At 43.2% G+C, this 21,622-nt stretch overlaps 1 protein-coding gene across 2 annotated transcripts in view; it reads right to left on the bottom strand.

Annotated features, from left to right (window-relative positions):
* The window catches only part of LOC116397259 (leucine-rich repeat and fibronectin type III domain-containing protein 1-like protein), a 339,526-nt gene that overhangs the window by 169,495 nt on the left and 148,409 nt on the right, over positions 1 to 21,622 (bottom strand). Inside the window, exon 3 of one of the 2 annotated variants that reach the window (XM_031872518.1) lies at positions 5,587 to 5,775. The gene's annotated coding sequence lies outside the window, so the exon portion shown is untranslated. Of the gene's footprint in view, positions 1 to 5,586; positions 12,201 to 21,622 lie in introns of those variants that run through there. The other variant, XM_031872519.1, reaches the window with a different exon arrangement.

Below are 21,622 nucleotides of genomic sequence, written 5' to 3'. Positions count from 1 at the left end.
AAGGTGCCACCTGCCCATCAGGACTCTAACTAACCATAAATACCCATTCATACACTGCAGGAACAGCTTACCAGAGCAATTTGGGGTCAAGTGTCTTTCCCAAGGACACATGGACTTGGACTAGTGGAGCCGGGGATCAAACCGCCGATCCTCTGATTGAAGGAAGACCCTGCTCTACCACTGAGCCACAGTCGCCCACAAAATAATAAAGATAAGACAAATAAGTTGATCTGCCACTGCGCGGATGAAGTCCTAAGTGCTGATTTGAAGAGTGGAATCTCCTTTTATACAGTGCAGCTATGGGGGGTTTCCAAGCTAGCTGAAAGAAAGGCTAATATATCACACTTGTGATTAAACATTGGCTATTATGCATCCTAATTGGTTATCGTGGTTGAAAGGGAACAGGTCAGAAGTTCAACCATCCTTCACGCATGGGCAGGATTGTGTTCTCAGCACACGAACCATCCCTTTATAATACAACACACTTTGGCCGGAGGCTCCAAGTCTTCCTCGAATTGTGCTTCACCAAGGAGGCGGTTCAGCTGCTGAACGACCGCAGAGGGAACACAGTGGCTGACACCGTGTACCTGTAATAGGCCTGTCTGCTCCCGCTGATCGATAAAGTTATAAAGCAACGGAGAGAGAGAGAGAGAGAGAGACCCCCGGTGAAGCCCAGCAGCTGGGACCGTGCCCTCGGTCCACGGCCGAGTCGGCTGCTGCTGTCAGGGTGGTAATACGTCTGCTGACCTTGAGTTAACACTGAGAGCAACACACACCGACCTACTCTATTTGCAAAAGAGCTTTCAAAGTCCAACAGCGGCAGCATTATGTTTACATCTATGGCTATATTTATGGCATTTGGCAGACACTCTGTAGAGGAAGTAGGAGCTCCTGTTCCCTAGTCCGGTCTGTGTTTACAGCACATCTGAATGACTGGTGAACTACGGACCAGTGATTAGAAAAGCAGCCGTCTTTAAGATGCAATGTTTGCATGAATCCAATGGTTCCTGGGTATTTAAGAAGTAGGTTGTCACATTGCATTACATTTTTACTCGTCAACACTGTATTCTACATAGTCGTGATGCTGGTTGGAACATTGTTTCTGTAGCTTTGGCTGTTGTCAGTTCCACATATATAACTGTGTAGCCTAATGCAACCAGACAGGAACAGAACAACACAGTAAACATCAATCTTATGTAAATGAGCCGCTCGGGTTGAATGCTGGTCTGTTTTGAATCTGGAGAGAGATATGTGGATATACTTTGAATTCTTTGTGTTAAACCCGACATTGTGTTTTCTTTTGACATCCCATAAATACATGTTAATTAAGCCGCTGATGACGTTGTTCAACGTGTTTGCTGTCGTTCTGTTTGTAGGAATTATTCATTTGAGGATGTAAGATTCAAGGGCGACGAATCACTAATCTGTGCACATTAAAAGCTAGTTCACCCCTGAAACCTTCTGAAGCCACCTGCACAGGCTAGGAGGTCATTTGGTGGGACTGAAGCTTGTGTTCAAAGAAAATTCGCTCCACTACTGATAATGTCTACATAGTAATGGTTCAACAGGTTTTATCATTGCACCATTTGGCATCAAACCATTTACACACCGGGGCAGTTTTTTTTTCATGCAAGTACTTTGCACTTCAATACATTTTTTGAGCTGTTGCTTGTGGTCACATGTACTTTCACTAATAGAAAAACCTTTTCTGAAAAATATATTACCACGCTATTTTACGGCATACTGAGATTTCGCACAGTGAAAAAAAAGGCAATAAGCAATCACATTGTGCAGTACAGACATATTCAAAATGTAAACTATAGTATACAATGCCAAGGAGGCTAGCTTCATCACTCCTTTGCAGACCAACCACATCCACTCCTTCTGTTCTTTCCTTTCACAATAAAAGCCCTAGACATATACAGTGCGTAACTGTTAAACAGAGAGAAAAAGGAAAAGGAAACCAGTAGCTTGGGCTATATGACAGTTTAGCTCAGACAGTCAGACGCTCCTCTGGGTCAATAAGATCCCGGTACTTGGTTCCAATGGATTTGCACAGGCAGAGAACCTGCTTGTGCAAATCCATTGGAACCTGTTGTCGAATGATTACAACTGTCGTTAAAAAAAAAAAAATATATATATATGTATAGTAAAAAATTTGATGCAAGCAACCAGTTGATTAATCCTGGAATGTGTGAAATCTCCACTCGGAGTAAACACAGGAGCGGCAGCCAGCTCCCCCTCTTGTCCCAGCCTCATCATCGGTGCCCTCATCCTGCGTCTGTACTTCTTGTTGCCCTGCTTGTGACCATTAGGGCTGTTCATCTCATTATACTGTGATTTCGGATTCAGAGGCCCACACCTGCCATTACTGCGAGTCTCATTAGGAGACGCCCGTCACCGCCACGGTCAATGCGGGAGTGGCAAATTAGCTCTGACAGAAAAGCCTTCGATGACACAGAGTTCCAGCAGCAGGAGACACGACTCTCTTTGTGTTTGTGTAGTCTCTGTATGAACAAAATAGAGGCAACTTGGGAGTCCACGTGTGTGCGGGTTGTGTATGTTGTGAGAAAAAAGAAGGAGAAAACAAAGTGTGTCGGTTTCATGCAGGGTTGTTGTGTCTCAGGATCTCCTTTCAGTGTGTGTGTGTGTGTGTGTGTGTGTGTGTGTTATGAGATCTAGAGCTACCTAATGGATCTATTTTCTAGTCTGAGTTTCTTCAAACGATTTAGTCGGAGCAAGAAACTAATGTGGCTATTAAGGCTGCATTAGCCTAAGTCACTGTCTCACACACAAGCACACACACACACACACACTCTCTCTAATTGCGAGCTGTTGCAAATGTTTTCTTCTTCTATTATGAGTTTGTGTAAAAGTCGTCAGCGAGTTACCCCCTCGGGTCGCTGAAGCCCATCAAATCCTGTTGTAGATTTCTGGCTGTTAACCTTTAAATACGCCTTTTAAATCTTATTTTCTGCTTTTTACGGAGGCACGAACCGAGAACTCATTCGAAATGTATGATTTATCTTGCAAGAAAGCAGCAACGTCAAACTGGGAATAATGCTTGTTTTGAGGATGATTTTCCTTCATTTTCTTTTCTTTTTCATACCCAGCGGCAGAGGCCGACTGGAGTTGATCATGTTTGACGTGGAGGTAAGAAACACAGCAGGAGTGTCAGCAGTGTTTCATTGACTTTTATATTACCTTGTGGGTAAAATGTAACAGTAGCTCACAGAGCTGTTGAGTGAAATTTAAACAGGGCAATTCATCTTAACACACTGAGCATCACTGCATGACTACTTTAGATTCATTTTATGTGTCTGTTTATTTCATAGTTATAATGATTCTCTCCTGGAGAGAAATAAAAGAGGAAAGTGATTCACCAAGCAAATGACCAAACTGCTGTAGGGGCTGAAAAAATAATTAAAAAGACTGGAAACACTGAAATCATTACTTTTAGAATACAATAGAGCGAACTATGTAAATATAACCTTAATCTATCAAACCTGTTCCACCCAAGTTGAGAGGGGACATTTGACAACAGCAATGTCACAATCCTACAACAGCCAATAAGATCAGTTACTCTTATTATTAGCTCTTATTCATCCCTGTGGGGGAATTTGTCCTCCGCAATGGACTCAAGTTATTAGTACAGCACTGGTGAGTCCAGTGAATCCAACCCAAAGGCCAAATATCTCTGTATGCCTAAGATACATTCCACATAGACCATGGAAACCTGACAAAGACTAGAAATACAAGTAGATGTCCAATATGTGAACAGCACTCAATGGCAAAGTAAGCAGAGAAGACAGCACGCTGAATGATATCTAGACTACAATGACACTTATCTCAGGATCAGACTTCTCAATATTGTGTCTGGTACGATGGTCACTGTTTCAGATTACGCAATTATAGAGCCACAAACTCTGGTCATGACTCGGTTAAAAGACATGACAGACTACACGTTGGTCCCCGACTAATCAAAGCTCATCTGTCACGATGCATGTGATGTCATTGGGAAGGAGGAGCTTGGAAACCACTTCCAGGAGCAAGAGTTTAAAACAACAATGGCTGTGTGTATGATGGCGGCTGTCTTGTGTTCGGAAGGAAAGTGACCTTTCCGCTGTTTCACAGTTCAACTTGCAGCACCTACACCATCATGCAGTTGTGTGCGGCTGATGGCGCCGAGCTCACTTTGGTCAAAGTGACGGACACGCGGGGCGACGTCGCGGAAAGGAAAAAAACAATTTGAACATGCTAGTCTTTCTGTCTAGACAGGGATGTTCTCACCAACCTCGGAAAAACTAAGTGCTGTAAATCTTAGATACCCTATGAAATTATCTCGTATGCTATCCACCTAATCATGAACCAGGAAGTGTAACAACCTCAAAAGCACACACAGGGCGAGTGGGAGTGCAGGTGGATTGGTCCAACAAACAGTGATCTTTCAGCCAAGAGGCCGCTGTTCGTTGAAATGAGAAGTCAATGTTGATTTATTAATCATGTAACTTGCATAATGTAGTAACGCCACTTCCGTAGTTATTTTAACCAAAAATACAATATTTTCCAAACCCTTACTAAATACTTTTGTTGCCTAAACCTAACTATGTAGTTTACTGTGAAGACGGAAGTTTATTTTGTAAAGAGTAACCTCTTGTAAGATATAATAAGAACTCTTGTTTGAGGATAAGTTGCCCAGATGCATCTCTGGTTGTAGTTTACAAAGAAACACCACAAGGGATGAAAATATCTTCTGTTGCGATTGGAGCCGACGCCTATCGTCTGCCGGGTCGGGCTACAATCAAGCTGATATCATGTAGACTGGGCCCGTCACAAGAAAAATCCTAAAATACTTTGGATACATGACGGTAAATGGTAAATGGACTGTACTTGTACAGCGCTTTTCTAGTCTTATGACCACTCAAAGCGCTGTCATTCACCCATTGATGACATGGGCCTACAATGCATGGTGCCACCTGCCCATCAGGACTATCTAACATTCACACCCATTCAGGAACAGCCTGTGGGAGCAATTTGGGGTTAGGTGTCTTGCCCAAGGACACATCGACTTGGACTAGCGGAGCTGGGGATCAAACCGCCAATCCACTGATTGAAGGACGACCCTGCTCTACCGCAGTCACCCCTGATGATACAGTTTGTATGTAATTATTGTGATTCCCTAACATCTCCAAACAGAGAAGTATATTCCGTGCTTCAACAGAAATAGACAAGATGTATAAAGACAACAATGTGCCACCAAAAAGATCTTTCTCTGCCAGTTACTCTAGTCAGTGGACCTTTTAGACCAGTATGTAACAACTATGCTGGACATGGATTGGTTCTGATACATCCACACTTTACATAACTGCTGCTATGGCAGTCACATCAACCATTCACACCTGACTTGGCACCAACGGGTTCAGCCAATCAAAATTAGGAAGCAGAAGAGGAAGCCTAATGTCTTTGAACCAAAGATTCAGATGACTAGATTATACAATAGATGCAAAGTTATATTAAACTAAACCAAAAGCTATTCGTACAACTACTGGCAGCGTTACGGTAGACTCTAAATGAACAGCAGCCTACCTCTCTATCAGGGAAGGGGGCCGTCCTCTTCTCACGGGGCACGAAACGGTGATGGCGTTCATCCGGGTTCACGTGCACATACTCGTCGTGCTCACGCCCATGCAGGTTTGACCAGAGGACCCTGCTTTAAAAGTCCTCGAAGTATGTCATTGGCTCAGTCAGCCGTCTGTCAAAGTCTGCCAAGATTCCCTGCACAGAGAGACCGAGAGAAATGGATGAGCGGTGAGGAGAGGTTAAGAGGACAGAGAGGGGGAGAAGGAAGGGACGAAGACGAGTGGACAGATGCAGTGAGAGGACGGCAGAGCGGCCTCTCATTCCTTAAATGAGCAAAAAATGTCCGTCGCTGGGAAGAGAAGAGAGGACAGGGACAGACTGAGATAAAAGAAGAAAGACAGAAAGAAAATTAGACTGACTTAAAGAAAGAAAGCATTGTGGGTAAAAAAGAGGCACCATTCCTCTCTGTGGCGTATCAGTGACAGAGTGACAGAGCTCAGAGTTTAGCAGCCGCTGCCCATTCATCAATCAGTGTCAAGCTGCAGCCATTAAACTTCAGCAGCTCACAACTGATGTTTTACTGAAAAGCAGATCCTGAGAGAAATACAAGTGAGTGTTCTTTGATAAACCGGCCTGACAGACCACAGCAGTGAGACCAGACAGGAGTACCACTACATAATGTCATTATTTAAAGGCTAATGTCTACACCTTCTACCCACTTTAAATCAAACAAAGTGGGGTGGAAGGGTACTTTGCTCTGTGCTGTGCAAGCTAAGGAGCAACACTCAGTTATTTTATCAACACTATGGATGCTGACTGATTCAAACCTGCCTCCCGCTCTTTGGGGGTCGGCCTGAAGTTTCATAGCTTTTTATTAAATCTGAATCCAGTATTGAATCTGCTTATTAAATCTAATTAACTTTAGCTCACAACATTTACAAGTAACAAGTAGAGGTTACTGAAAACTCCTAAATGACTAATCTAAATCATGCAGTCAGGACAACAGTGTCTTATTTAATTTCACACCTTATTTTTTCACCAGCTACTTGCCGAAAATACTGGAGATCCCAGAGCAAAACCATGACTTAATTTGATAAGCATAACTGGGGATAATTTGACGTGGCGCAGTGAGGGGCTCTCTGTGGAAGAGTCACCAGAGTTGGTAGAGTATAAAACATGGGAATGTCAACCAGACAACAGCAAAAAAGCTTAATTATAGCCTCAAGTTATGTTAATTAGCTTCAGCTAAAAAAAAGAAAATTAATCAATTATCTAAATGGTCACTGTGTTAACTGCCAGTTGTTCCAACAGCTTGATTAATGAAATTATTGTTTTTAGCGGTAATTGGAGGCATGCCATGAAAGATCAGGGGACATAAGGTCGCATGAACACAGATAGTTTGCTCTCTGGTTTGCAAATCTACTTTCAGTTTTGTTCTTGGAAATTATCCGCACAGATGGAAGACATCTGTTACCAGTCAATGCCGCTGTGAAATTGTTGATTTGTTTCTGATTTTCTAAGAGGAAGTTTAATCAGAGAGGAACCAAAGTCTGATAATGTTTTAGTTTTAGATACAGATTGATGAGCTGAGATAAGCACAGGTGATCATGGGTTCAGATCTCTTTTCTCTGTTAGATGGTTTAACAGAAAATATTTTAAATAAATCCAACATAAGGACAAATTTGTACCATTTCACAATAGAGGCGAAAGTACTAGTTTGGTAATAAGATTCTGGATTGCATTCGGAATTTTATAAACGTAAACAAATAATTGCCTTTGATCTGTGACTTTGTCCAGTGCTCCTTCACAAAGAATTGTCAGTCATTGTTGGTAAACTGACAGAAAGACAGATATGTCATGAACAATCAGTCCGTGTGAGTGAAGATCAATGACATGCAGCCCAGTTGATCACCAAAGGTAAAAGTAACATTTAAATAGAGCTGGGTCAATAAATTACGATGCCAGTACTGTTTAGGTGATATCGATACCAACAGACTACTGCATTCGCCGCACTGCAGAGCGCTCATACAGCTGATAATGTCGTCCCCTGACCCACAGTGTAGCCGGGGGAAGCATAAGGCCCACCCCCTAGGCTCTGTAAGCACTGTTGCCCTTGTTAGCGCTGTTAGCACCATTACTTGCTAGTCACCGGCACAAACATCTCTGTGTCCAGAGCGGTGTGCAGGCAGGCATTCCCAGCTGCATGCGGTGTAACTATTGCGGTAGTCGGCCAATCACAAGTCGCATCGGAGAGCGCTTGTGGTGATTGTCTGCAAGGAAAACTATTCAGATGGTCATTTATTTTCTAGATGTGAGCACAAGAAGTATTGATTGCAGCTACCTATCACTTGAGAAGCTGGTACTGGCTTATTTCGGCCGATCCCTTAAAGGCATTAAGTTCCGATACCCAGTTTTACATATAAATAATATTGATGCCCCCAAAAGTTCCCTAATAACAGTATGTTGAGCCTATTACAACGAATCGTGTCAATCAGAGGTTTTTGTTTCATGTGAAAAGTGAGCAGCAGACTGTATTAGAATTGACAGGGCCGACTGGTTCACCCTCCAGCGGTGCACTGCTGGAGGTGCTGGCGACACCCGGCAGCCTCGCCGGTCGCACTTCCCTGCTGATTGCACACAATTTGCAGGTAAAAAGTTGACCTTGTCTGACGGCTGTCGAGGCTCTACATGACTGTTACCTCTGATGGTAAAAACACTGAGGAGCCAACAGAGACAAGCTGGAAACCTTTGGGAGTTTTACAATCACCGACAGATGGTGTGTCCCTCTCACTCGCCTCGACTTTTTCTACTTTGCCTCAACATCACCAAATGCCAGTGTGAGTCCAGCCTTCATTCATCCCCACTGAGAGACTCAACATTCAGTCTCCCACAGAGACATGCGGGGGATGAGTTTGGCACTTCCTAAACTGTGTTGCCACAGTTATAAAAAGATCCATTGAGACTGAATTGGAAAAGACTAAATAGGTGACTGCGGGAAATTGTCTGGGTTTCTAAGCACATTTTCTGGTTGGGAACTGTCAGCACTTCCGCAGAATGATGCTGGCAGTCCTCCTTCTGCTGTCCCGACTCAAATCAGGCCAGCTTGGCAACTCTGAACTAGGCTCCACATTCTGCTTTGTCCACTGTCCCCATTTTCTGCTGCTCCCTCGAGACTCTGCGGCCATTAAAGAAAATACCCGCTCTAAAACTCCAATAAAAACAGCAATCGGCTTTGTAATTTGCATTCCTGAGTCTGCACAGTTGTGAGGATTTTTTTTCTGTTTCCCGTGGCTACTTTGCCAGAAGCAGCAAGCGCACTGTCACATCAAGATATTTCCTGCAGCTACTACAGAGTGTGAAAGCAAGAAAGAAAAAGTTTCAGCTATCAGAAACTTCAGTGGGAAGTGTCAGATTTTGGCATCAGTACTTTGCTGATCTTCAGCACATAGACAGAACGGTAAGAAACCAATCGAAGAAGAGGTTCAGAAACCACAGATATGACAGGAAGCTTTGTCTTGCTGGTGATAGCTTTAATGCATTGTGGAAATTAGCTCATTTTTTACTTTCCATTTACTTCTAAATGTTTTCCCAATGCATTCGGCTATTTGTCTGACTGTGATAAAATGCAACAGGTAATGTTTTTACATTTCTAAATGGGATATGGCAGCAGGGTTTGTCCACTTGCAAAAGTCAGTGATGCGAAAGTTTCCCCACTGCGGCAGCCATGGATCTGCTCCTGATGGAAGCTGCTTCTTCTGGCCGTTGTCCAGCCTTCTTGGTTGGAAGCCACACATTATCAGATATGAAGGATGGGAGGTGTCTCGTGTGAAGCGGCAGTCTTTTCTGTTTCAAAGTGTTGAGGTGTTGAGCATGCAGAGCTTTGGCTCAGGCAGACATTTTATAAACTACAATGGAAACGGAAATTGCCTTCTGCTGGTGCTGACTTTCATTTCCACTACGGAGCTCTTCTCACAGTGAACACACAGTCTCTGATCACTACACTTGCTTCCAGTAGCTGCTCCAAATTCTGAAAGTAGTTAAATTATAGTTCATACTAACTTACGCAACAATTGTTTAATGCCCGAAATATTAAATGGGATGTAAAGGAATAAGATCCACATGGGGAACTTTGTAACACCTCATATTGAACGTCGTGAAGAAACTTTCGGCTTCAGTTGAGTCTCACGACATGGTTACACGATGTAACTTTTGGGATTGGATTCACCAAATTGTAACTCAGCTGTGTCTCCACACCGACCTGCCTGATCGGATAATGACTGGATATATTTCGTGGTCGAAGGAGCGGCTGTAAAAGGTGGATAATTTAATTTCATTTCATTTCCTATAAAATCTTCACAATAAAAGTGTTCTGTCACTTTCGCTGCTTACTCTTCCTCCAAGCAGTAGTAGTAGACTTGCTCTATTGTAGAATAGCTGCTAACAAAGCTAGTAGCTAATTCGTTGATTGACACATTTTCCTATAAATTTCTCACAACAAATGTCCCGAGTTAGTTTGTCATTTAAAAGCTTTTATTTTGAACCAGTGAAATCTGTTGCAAAGTGAAGTTTAACCACAACCTTAGACACACTGACATCTTTCATCCTGCTCATCTAGCACATGCACTCACACATGTTATCACAAAGGGATACAGGTAGATAAATAGGTGACGGACAGATCAACTCATCGGCCTGACATTCATTATTGGTCTTTTTAGCTGGTCAGTGCATATGTTGGTTGATGAGTAACATGAGAGTATACAGATGAGCCACAGATATGTTTAGTGTCTCCATGAATTAGTTTGTCCAACAGAGAGCACTGACAAGTTCATTCAAAAACGTGAAAAGTCACGCTCGGTACATGTTGGTCAAAGGGTAAAATAAATGTATTCCACTCTGTGAGAAAGTAACACTTCTATTCTGATGTTCACACTGAAACATTTTAACTCAAGACTCTTAACCGGACATATTTGGTATCTTTGTAAATCTTCATTCAAATTGAAGGTGATGTTCTGTGTGTTTGAACGGTGTACAGCATTAATCTGTAAAGACTGGAATACTATTTGTGATACTCGGAATCATTTTAGAGTGAAATGAGAAGTGAAATCTAAATAAATCAGTGAAATGGTCTGACTGTCCTAATCACAAAGAGCACCTTTCAATGGTCTTGATGGTTCTTTTGAGCTTATAAAGCTAACCTGGAAGTGTCTGCTAAAGAGTTACAGGAACCGAACATGCTAAAGTCCAATGAAAAATGTTAATGTTATGGATACATGCAGAAAATATTTTTATTAAACTAAATGTCAATATGCAGGCCTCAAAAATCCAGTGTCTGTCGGGCTCCAGTGACCATATGTTCAATCAGATGAATGATTTTTTTCCAAGCTCATTCTAGATTTTGAATTGTGGCAGTTAACCTTCTGTCTCTCTCTAGCTGCGGATGGAACACACTTGGCTTTCCAAGTCTACTAGTAAACTTGTAACTTGGCAACATAGAAAAAGCAATCGTAGATAGGGATTTTCATATCACTTTTTTATTCCATTTCTGAGCCTCTACACAGATCCATCTGGGCAACTTTACAGTGCTGATGCCCAGTAACCCTCCTCTGAATTTAACAGAACCTGAAGTGGCAAAACAGACACTCCGCTCCCTGTCTGTTTGTGTCTTCCTCTTTTGTCTATATGTCTTTTTGTGCAAACTGATAATAATCTAACCTGGCAAAATGCTCCAAATAACCCCTTTTCTGTTCCTTGTTATCCATTTTTCTCAAATATTTGATGGCAAATATCTCTGAGGTCAAACTTACAACAATCTAACCAACTCCCCACTCTGTGAATGCCTTCTGGCATCGGGCCTCCTGAAGGAAATAACCCCCTTCTGCAGCTGATAGTATTTGAAGTGGCAACAGAATGATGTTTTTACTTCAGCTCACCAAACTCGCCTCGACCCAGCAACCGTAACTCTCTCTGCCCTCTTGAAAATCAAGTCACCCGCTTTATGTTCCCCTCACTCCACCTGATTGCTCCATCTGTTTCTCCGACCTGGCGAATTCACGCTGCGTCAATGAAACCTTACCTCCGCCATCATGCATCAAATAACCTCCTTCTAGCGGTAACATCAATACCCAAAGTGTATAACTGTACACAGCAGGCTGGCAGCCCTCCTCCAATCTGGCAACATAACTCTTTCTTGCTCGCCTGTGTGCAGCCAAATATTCACATTTCTCTAATATCACTGCTTTCTCTAGTGGCTCAAAGTATTTCCAAACCTGGCAACTTGAAACTGTGTTGATAAGCAAAATCATTTGGATCTATTTATTATTTTTCATCTTTTTCAAATGGAACACAGACGCCAACGTCACTCTCTGTTTGGTGTCACGTAAACAGCTTGTGAGGCTTCAGTTGTGTTACCAAGGCTGACATGTTTACATGGACAGCTACTTAGTTCTGTCAGTCTAAAGTGAAGAAGAAGAATAAGAAGAAGTGGTGTGATTCATACAAAATCATTGAAAAGAAACAGGTCCGGATTTAATCTAGTAGGGACAAATTATGCAAAAGACATGTCTTTGTGTGTTGACATTGTTGGGATCTGACTATATGGCTTCGACATGTGCTGTGGAACAAAGAGAGAGAGTCAGGCCTTGCCTTTTGCAAGCAAAGGTTTCATCCTGATTGTAGTTTGATGAGCACCAAACCCCCCAACTTTGAAGAAATTCACATTAGGGTGTGAGTTTCCTCCCCGAATGCCACACTGCTCTCATTGGACGAGAGCAGGGATGCCGAGGCGGGACCTCCGGTAAGACGATCTTGCTCCCCCAAAAACTATGCATTCCTGAAGGTACCTGAAAGCAGCGCTGCAATCTAATTGGCCGAGAGCCAAGACACCCCAGGACCCCTGTGGTTCAGCCACTGTTCTACAAAACTACCTGCAACCCCCACCTCAATGCTTTTCCCTTCGACCTCCGTCGAGCTAGGGAGCACACCAACGTTGTTTCCCTTTTCAACCAAATCCTAGGTTTAACAGTTTATATTCGCTGGCCGAATCCACCAAACTGTCTATTTTATCTTTGTTCGTATCCACGAAGCGAACCCCTTTTTAGTCCTGCAGAAGTGAAGAAGCAAGACTTCTTCAGAGAGAGAGAGAGAGAGAGAACGTCCACTCTCCACCAAGCGCCTCGTTTGCTCCGGCCATAAGGACGCGAAAAGCCCTTATCCAGACGACAGCGATTCTCTCCTACCGAGAGAACACCTCCCGCGGCCCGCAGCCGCGCTGCCCGAGCCCACGGAAGCTCAGAAGAACCCCTCAGAAGAACCCCCCCCTCAACCAACACGATTGCATCGTACCGTAAGGCGAACTACAGTCTGGGCAGAGTTAGAGAGAGTTAATTTGTGTTTATTTTATCTTGTTTGTGTGCTTAAAGTACTGTTCATTTTTATAACGTGGTGTATGCTTTATGATCACCGACACTGGCGGTCCCTGAAATTGCTTCACTTTCAACCTTCACTTTCACTCTGAATGTGTAATAGTACTCAGACTATTGACATTGCGAGTGAACACTAATTATGAGACTTAGTTTTATCGTTTGGTTATTGGTCCCTGTTCGCAGGGTGGTGCCCCATTATTAATAATCATTAATAATTGTTACTGACATTAATAATTCTATTGATGTTAAGAATTTAGTTTCTTAGATGCTGATAACCCAAACACGCTCCTTTCCGTTCCCAACATATTGCTGATAACCCATGTCAGGCTATGTTATTCCCAACATAATGGTGCCCCCTTTTTGAGGCTATGTTATTCCCAACAACATCTTTATTAGGTATGATCCTAGAAATGGTATTCTACTTATATCAAATATAAAAAGTAACGTCACACTCCTCGGCCTGAATTAAACTGTGGGTGTGCTGTTCAAAATGTGGGCATTCATCAGGACGGCAAAGAAATGAAAGATGCCATCAAACTGCATTGTGAACTTGCCCAAAGTTTGCCGAGTTGAAATATCCAACTTCATATCTCATGGTGTTCCATGTGCACGAAGCCAAACAGGAACAAAAAATCATAGCCGACCATGACAAACAGATTTTTTTACATTTTTTAGAATAATGTTTGTCCAGAGAAGATGACTTTCAGAGATTGTTGATGGAAATGTGCCGGTCTCCTATTGGAACATTGGAATGCCGCCCAAAGTCGGCGTTCCTTCTGGTAAACTTTGGGCAAATCCATCAGGTAAATGTAAACCATCAACTAAAAGGCAACACAAACTATATTTGCCTGTATTTAATTACAATAATACGTACTATCATATAGTTAAACCTGTTCAGTGTGTAAATTACAAAATATGTCGCCGGTGTTAGTAGCTGGTTACGGTAAACAGTCTATGAAAGATATCTTCTCTGCACAGAAGTTATTAGGGAAAGCATTAAAAATGGCAAACAAAAAGGTGGAGCCTGCTCTTCTGGGGGATAAATTGTGTGTGGACTTGCCAAAGAAATATCTTTTGTTTGTCTGGGTCAGTCTGGTTTTTTTGTGTTATAAAGTTGGCATCGTGCACTTGTAACGCTTGGCGGATTTAAGTCTCCATTGGGAAAATTCTGACCTCCGAGTTGACTGGAACACAGGATGAGTCTCAACCTGCTTCAAACCAATATTCCTGTCTTCCCCAACACTATATGAGCACAGCCTTTTATTAGAGCATGCACACACACACACACACACACACACGCACACGCACACGCCAGTGTCGCTCTCTTTTTTTCTGTCTCCTTACATTTAATTCAATTACAGCCATTATTGGAAGGGTTGTCAAACATAATTAACAATACTCCCAAAACAATTAAGACACTGTGATGAGCAATGGGAGGAATCCAGTGAGGCTTTACAACACGACGACGTGACAAAACGTGTCATCTCCATGAACTTTCTCCCAGTTGCTGAATCATCAAACCCTGGAACACGTGAATAACCCTCCTGTCAGTCCGATCCCGCCTCGTATTCACCCGAAGATGAAGCAATGTCCAGCAATCCAAACTGGCGACTTTGCTCTGCGACCCTGAAACCTGCCTTTCGTGTCCGTCTCAAGACAAATTGGTTCCTTGATGCTGGTTCTTGAAATAACATATGTTCAACCTGGTGACCCTGCTCCAATCATGCAACCCCTCACTCAACGATCTTTAATATTTCTTCAAATGGTGTTGGCAAGGCCAACAGAAGTACATCATCCCACAGGCTTTTCATGTTTCCTCCTATAAAACCATATCAATTCAGTGTGACACCCAGAGAGGCCCTCTCTACACTGGTCCTTCACCAGATAACTGTACTTTGCCTGAGATGGACATGAGAGCTGCTGTACTTACAGAAAGGATTGTAAAAGACACAAAAACCCAAAGACAGAAGGGGATAAATGAAAAAGATCGAGGGACCAAAGGACATGACAGATCTATGGATAAATGATTAACATGATTGTGCAATCTGCCTCTGACAGACAGTAGCATTAATTACCAGGCCAAATGTGTATTTATTTAAACCCCGGTGCATCACTCTTCTATTAACAAAATGTCACTGACAGATCTTTTTTGGATGGTTGGAGACAATGGACATCATGAAGTCACAAACTCTCGACAAAGGTGACCTGGTTTTCCTCCCTGCTGTGGCCCTTATGAGCCGACAAGGCGAACTTTCAAAAATACACTGTGGGCACATCTCCGCTTACTGTATTTCCACAAGACGCGAGGAAGTGGAGCTCATTATAATAAGTCTCTGGAGGAGGAGAAGTCATGCGACCAGGACAGGAAACAGAGCGACCGCATGTACATGCCGCACTGAGGGGGAAAAAATGGAAAAAAAGAATATGAGTACATTTTGTCCTTCATACAAGCTAAAAGTAGCTCTGCCCCGGAAATCAATTCTTACCTATATATTAAAATCTGGCAGCACAGCGTCCATCTTCAATGCACAAAAATCAGCTTTTCTCCTAACGTTAACCATTTTGACTGATTGTGAAGCTTCCATCACTTCTCCAAACATGTTGACATTTTTCATGGTGTTATAAAATAAAAACAACAAATAAATTCACTCAAAAAACCAAACACTTCCCCGTCTTGATCAATCAAGCCTTCAACTCAGCAAAACCTACCATCCACAATTCCTTCTCTCCTGCAAGGGCTTGAGCCTTAAAAACTCTGATTACCTTCAAACCTGGCAACCCAGCCATCACTGGCTCTCAACACCAGCTGTGTATAAGCACTCCAACCTGGCGACTAATATCTACCTCCGCAAAAAGCGCCCACCTACTTTTGCTGGTATGGCATGCTCTAAACATAACCTTTTCACTGGATTAACATTCCAAACTGGCAACCTTATCAGGGCACAGTATGCTTCACACACGCTACACAGCAACTGAGCCTCCAAAATGACGCTGTCCACTTCACTCCCCTTAAAAAAATGAGACCAATGTGGCAGCCATCCCCATTCTACATTAATCTTCGTACCTGTTAAGCATCCTGTCATGATCTGCCTCCACAGACCTACCCTGCCCCAGTTTAAAACTCTCTCCAACCTGGCAACTCGTGCCCTGCATCAAACCGAAGGACTTCACACGTGAAGAGCCTGACATGGCAACGGGATTTATTTCCACTGTGCTCCCTCCAAATCCACTCCACCTCCTCTGCTTAAAAATCACTCGAAACTCTGGCCTGTTTGTGAACCTCCCTGCAACCTGGCAACCGCAGCAGGTGCAGCGCAGATAAGCTGGGAGGGACGAACTCTTCTCCTCCTCCTCCTCTCTGTATCACTGCTGCTTTGTTCAGCCGACGTGTCAGCCTCTCTACACACACACTCACTACCAAACTCGTAGTGCAGGTCTTTTACAGTGCACCAAGTGTGTTTGAATGTCAGCACTGCAGAGAGAAACTTCATCACTAACCTTCTGAGAACTGATCTAGTAAACCACTGTGAGGAGGACTACCGTTGGATGAGAAGGCATTGATAAAGTAAATGCCCAAAAACAACAAACTTTTTACGCTCAAGTGATAAAACCTGAAAAGTAGTAATTATTACTTTTGTCAACATATCCTCCAACGGTTGATAACCTACGAAAAGATTTTTTTCCGCGCGGCAACCAAACTAATTGGTTAGGTTTAGGAAAAGATCATGGTTTGGTTTAAACTAAGTATGTTTTTAAGGTAAAATAATTATGTTTGCTACATGAAATAAGTATTTTTGTTGTGTAGCTCGGGCCAATATACTCCCAGCTCTCAATGAAGAAGTCTATGACTCTACTTCTCTCTTGATTTATTACCTCAGTAAACATTGTAAACATGAGTTTATGGTCTCAATCTCTAGTTTCAAGTCTTCTTCAATACAGCATGATGTTCATTTAGTACATTATGGTCCATTTAGAGTCAAATAGACCATAAAGCAGAGTATGCTTTAGGGCGGGCCTACACAGTGATTGACAGGTTGCTACTCGGCATTGTCCGGTCTGGGAGCTGTCCTTGTTTTCATCTGAGAACTTTGACCCTTTCACAGTGTGTTTTCAATTCATGACAGTTAATTGTAACATTTGAGTCGCCTAAAACATACTTGTCCATCGTTGGGTTGTACTTAGCTCCCATCCTATCCAGTCACTTCTGGTTGCAAAAAACAAGACGCAGACGGCCAAAAACAAAGGTCGCGACGGCCAAATTGCCGAACTCGATGCTTCATAACCGTAATCACCAAGGGGTGACATCACAGTGACTACTTTCGGTTTTATTAGAAACAGTCTATGGTCAAATACAGCAGCTTGGTCAGTGGCCCGACACTATGACCCTCTACGTGGTCATTGTTGCAGCAGGAGTGAAGAAGGAAGTAATGGGATGTAGAATGAAGAATGAAAAAAAAAAGACCATCACCCAGGAGGCCGGCATTCATGTCCCGCATGAAACCAAAAGTCAACTTTGACTATTGAGTATGTAGTAGTGAGTACGTAATGTGTGCACATGTATTTAACTATGTAACAAATGTACTTATTCTAACCCAAACCACAACCTTTTCCTGAACCTAACCAAGTAGTTTTGTTGTCTAACCCTAACCAAGTTGTTTCCTGTAAACACGGTAGTTTAGTTTGAAAAGAAACTGACAAGTGCAAAACTGACGCTAGAGGGGTATGATGCATAATACTTTGCTTCTCACATCGTTGTCAGGTCTGTGCAAAATGTCCTTAAACGGCCTCCACAAGTCGCTTTGCAAAAGTAGGTCCTCACGAGTATAACCAAATGGCCCACAGCCACAAATGATTTAATCATTTTGACAAAGAGGGATTTTTGTCTTTTACAAGCCAACTGTGAATAAAAAGAGTGATTCCACACGGCATTTCATGTTCAACCTGTGTGTGTGTGTGTGTGTGTGTGTGGGCATGTGTGTGTGTGTGTGTGTGTGTGTGTGTGTGTGTATGGGAGAGACAAACAGAGATAAAGGAACAGAGAATGAAAACAAGGGAGACACTTGTGTTGGTAAATATGTAATGAGCGGCTTCAGGCCATGAAAAAGTACTGTAGTTTCACAGTGATAGAACATAGCAGACTGCGGGAGGTTGTGTGCGTCTGTGTGTGTCTGTGTGTGTTTAACAGTGAGGCCTTTCAGTTCATTTTAAGGCTTTTAAAGAAAGTCATACCTCCTGCAGTTTTTGTATTTGTGAGTGTTTCCTGCGATATGCACATCATTTAATATGGAAATATGTGTCCTTCTGCTGACATGCCAGAAAAGCAGATGTGAACAAATCAATAAGGCTTTAAAAGAGAAATGTTTGATCCCTTTTGGTCTCTGTCTCTATAATATGTGTTTGTGTCGGTGTGCGTTTGTGTGTGTGTGTGCATGTGGATGAGTATCTAGGCACATGTTTGACCTTAAGCACTTATCGTCATGGAAACCTCCAGTTGATTACAGCCCGTAATAGCCATATGGCCATGGTTTGTGGTAATGGAATAACATTACTGGCGCCGGTAACCTGTGAGTATGTGTGTGATCGTGAGGTGTGTCTGTGCCTGTGTGCATCACCAATTGTGTGTGTGTGTGTGTGTTTGTGTGTGAAGAGGTTTCTGACCCCATCAACACTCAACGACACCTTCATCCTTCAGTCTTTTTCTCTCTGTCGCCAATCAATTCTCAGCGCCAGGGCGACCGTGGAATCCAATTATAGCCGCCTCGTCACAAAGGCGCCACAAATGCGCGTACACCACCTGTGTGTGTGTGTGTGCGTGCGTGAGTGTGTCCAAGCTTTTACATTCACCTTGAAAACGTCTGAACATTTAGAAACGCTGCTGCTGATTCAGAGTGAAAGACGGAACTGAAGAAAAGTCGGAGGAGGGAAGGAACAGTTTGATGTCTGTAGGTTAAGAGCTCAGCATAAAGACTGGCAGCACAGAGAAACTATGAGGAACTTTCATTTTGTGTTGATATTGGCGCCTCCTGTGGACAAAGGTGGCAGTGTTTCGAAGCGCCGGATTCCCTTTAGAAAAAACACTTATTTTTTTGCAGCGGGGTCTAGCAGTCTGCCTCGAGCAGTTTGAGTTCTGGTCTGCAGTGCCTCCATTCCCTCCATCGGGCCCCAACAATACGGCCTGGGTCTCCAGCAGTGTGGTGTAGGCGTTGGCCTCCAGTGTGAACCGGCAGAGCAGGGACGTGAAGCTCTGCTCCTGGCTGAAGGAGGAACCACTGCTGCTGGCCGTTGAGCTCTCCACCTCCCGCCGAGGCTCAGGCTGGATCTGGATCTGCCTGCGGTGGGCTGGTTGCTGCAGGAGACACCGCTGGAGTCTTAGCTGAACAAGTTTCTGGTGGATCTGCATGATTTCATCTGATTTTGCATTAATTCCGATCCGGTGACACTAAAAATGTTCTTGTTGATGGTCTCATTTATGTAGAGGCCCCAGTATTACATTGAGACTTTTTAAGAGTTAAAAGTTGTAAGCGTCACAGAAAATGTGCAGTGCCATTTAAATCCACCGCAAAGTCCACTTAAGCATCCTAGTCATTGATCAAGTCAAGTCAAACACACACATTTGCTTCAACGGGCTTCAGTGAGATGAAATGCATCAGCATGTGTCTGATCTAGATCAGCACCTGATTGATTGATTGAACACATACAGCAGTGCACTTGCTAAGCAGTAATTACTAAGAGCAGTGCATCGTAACATCAGCGAAAAAAGAAAACCTTGAAGTTTTACAAGTTGGAAAAAGTCAAGACAAACAACTCAGTCAGTCACAATTTGGTGTTCATATCAATGCACTGCAGGTCAGACAGCAGGCTGAAGTTAGTTTGTCAGTCACCCATTGAACCACAGTCTAACCCAGCAGAGTCTGCATGGTGTTAAAGTCACTTTAAAGGAGCAGTGTGTAGGATTTAGCGGCGTCTAGCGGCCAAGCGTTTGGACCAGTTAGCCAGTGATTGGTATGTCCGTTCTGGGCTACCGTAGAAACATGGCGATGCAACATGGCGGACTCCGTGAAAAGGACCCGCTCGCTATGTAGATATGAAGGACTCATTCTAAGCTAATGAAAACACACTGACTCTTAGTTTCAGGTGATTATACACTATTGAAAACATAGTCCTTCTAAATCATACACTGGCCCTTTAAATGAGAACTTTAGTTTTTAAGGGGAGTTCTGTGGAGAAACTCTTTCTTGGCAGTCAACAGCTGGTTCATCCACCCAGTACGTACATCTGGGTTTTTGGTTTCGGTTTCTGGCGATGACAAACCTGGCAACCTCGGCAGGATTCTCTGATGCAGCACACAGTTGCCGAGGCTACTGTTGGTAGGGTAATATCATTTTTTAAATTTTGTTGTAGTTGAGTTCTTACCCATTCACGCATTTTAAAAGCACTTGAACTTGAGCTGAATCTTGAACACGCAAACACACTCGGGCACTTAAGCTACCTCCACACACTCGCACACATCCCACACACACAGCCGATAAGCTGCCCCCCCCTTTTGAAGTCCGACTGGATTCCACGGCAGAGCTACAAAATCCCATTTTCAAAGAGAGGAGAGAAAGAAAGGGGAAATAAAATGAAATCCTTCTCCCGGCTGAGCTCCCCACTCTCACTCTCACACGCAGAGACTCAGTGAAGGAAAGATGTTGATGGATCCTGCTCATCAAGGACACTGGAGACAAGAGCACCACACCACACACACCTCCCCTGGCGTACTTAGTGAAGTATAATCTCCACAGAGAGCTGGGAGGAATGAGGAGGACACTGAAACACAGAGCAGTGAATGAATGATGGAGAGAACATGGTCGTGAGGTAAAGCGAGGACATGTGGAAGGAGGCGAGCAGAGCAACAAGGAGCATCTGAAGGACTCTTCATTTAAATATAATGAATGTGAGGATCAACCGTCCGATTGAGTGAAGGAGAAGAATGCGGCGATGGTGGATAATGATCAGACTCCTCAAAGCCTCCGCTGCCTCTCATGTCCTCCTCCTCCTCCTCCTCTCACCCCCCTTTCATCAGAGGGAAACTCCTATCAACCTCTTTCAATTATTTATCATTTCTGCTCCCTTTCATTTAGGTTTTTACTTTTACATGGCACAGCACAGTCCTGTCCCCCTGGTCCAGCTCTTTAAACTCTCACTTAGTCAGTTGCTGTCCCTTCTTTCTTACAGATCCCATCGTTTTCAAACTGCCCCATCTCTTTTGTCTCTATCACTCCCTCCCTCATCTTTCTTTATGGAGAAGAGTCTGTCTTTTCGCGTGTCTTTTGAAATTTGTCAATTTAGTTTCCTTTCTCCTTGTTCGTTAATCTGCATTTCCCCTTTTTTTACTGTTTTATTTTCTTCACCACTCTCTTTTGACAGCGTGAGGATATTTATTCTTCTCCTTGTGTGATGGTAAATATACTGTACAATTGGTGATCCATTCTTGTCTTCATTTTCCTACTTTTATGTTCTTTACTTGATCCACATCCATTTCCCCAAATGTTTTAGTACACAATCCCTCCAGACATCACACACACACGCACGCACACACACACACACACACACACACACACACACACACACACACACAC

The sequence above is a fragment of the Anarrhichthys ocellatus genome, unplaced genomic scaffold (genome assembly GCF_004355925.1).
Source record: "Anarrhichthys ocellatus isolate YVR2014 unplaced genomic scaffold, GSC_Weel_1.0 scaffold64, whole genome shotgun sequence".
NCBI classification, from domain to species: domain Eukaryota; kingdom Metazoa; phylum Chordata; class Actinopteri; order Perciformes; family Anarhichadidae; genus Anarrhichthys; species Anarrhichthys ocellatus.
This window is presented reverse-complemented; position numbering and strand designations above follow the sequence as displayed.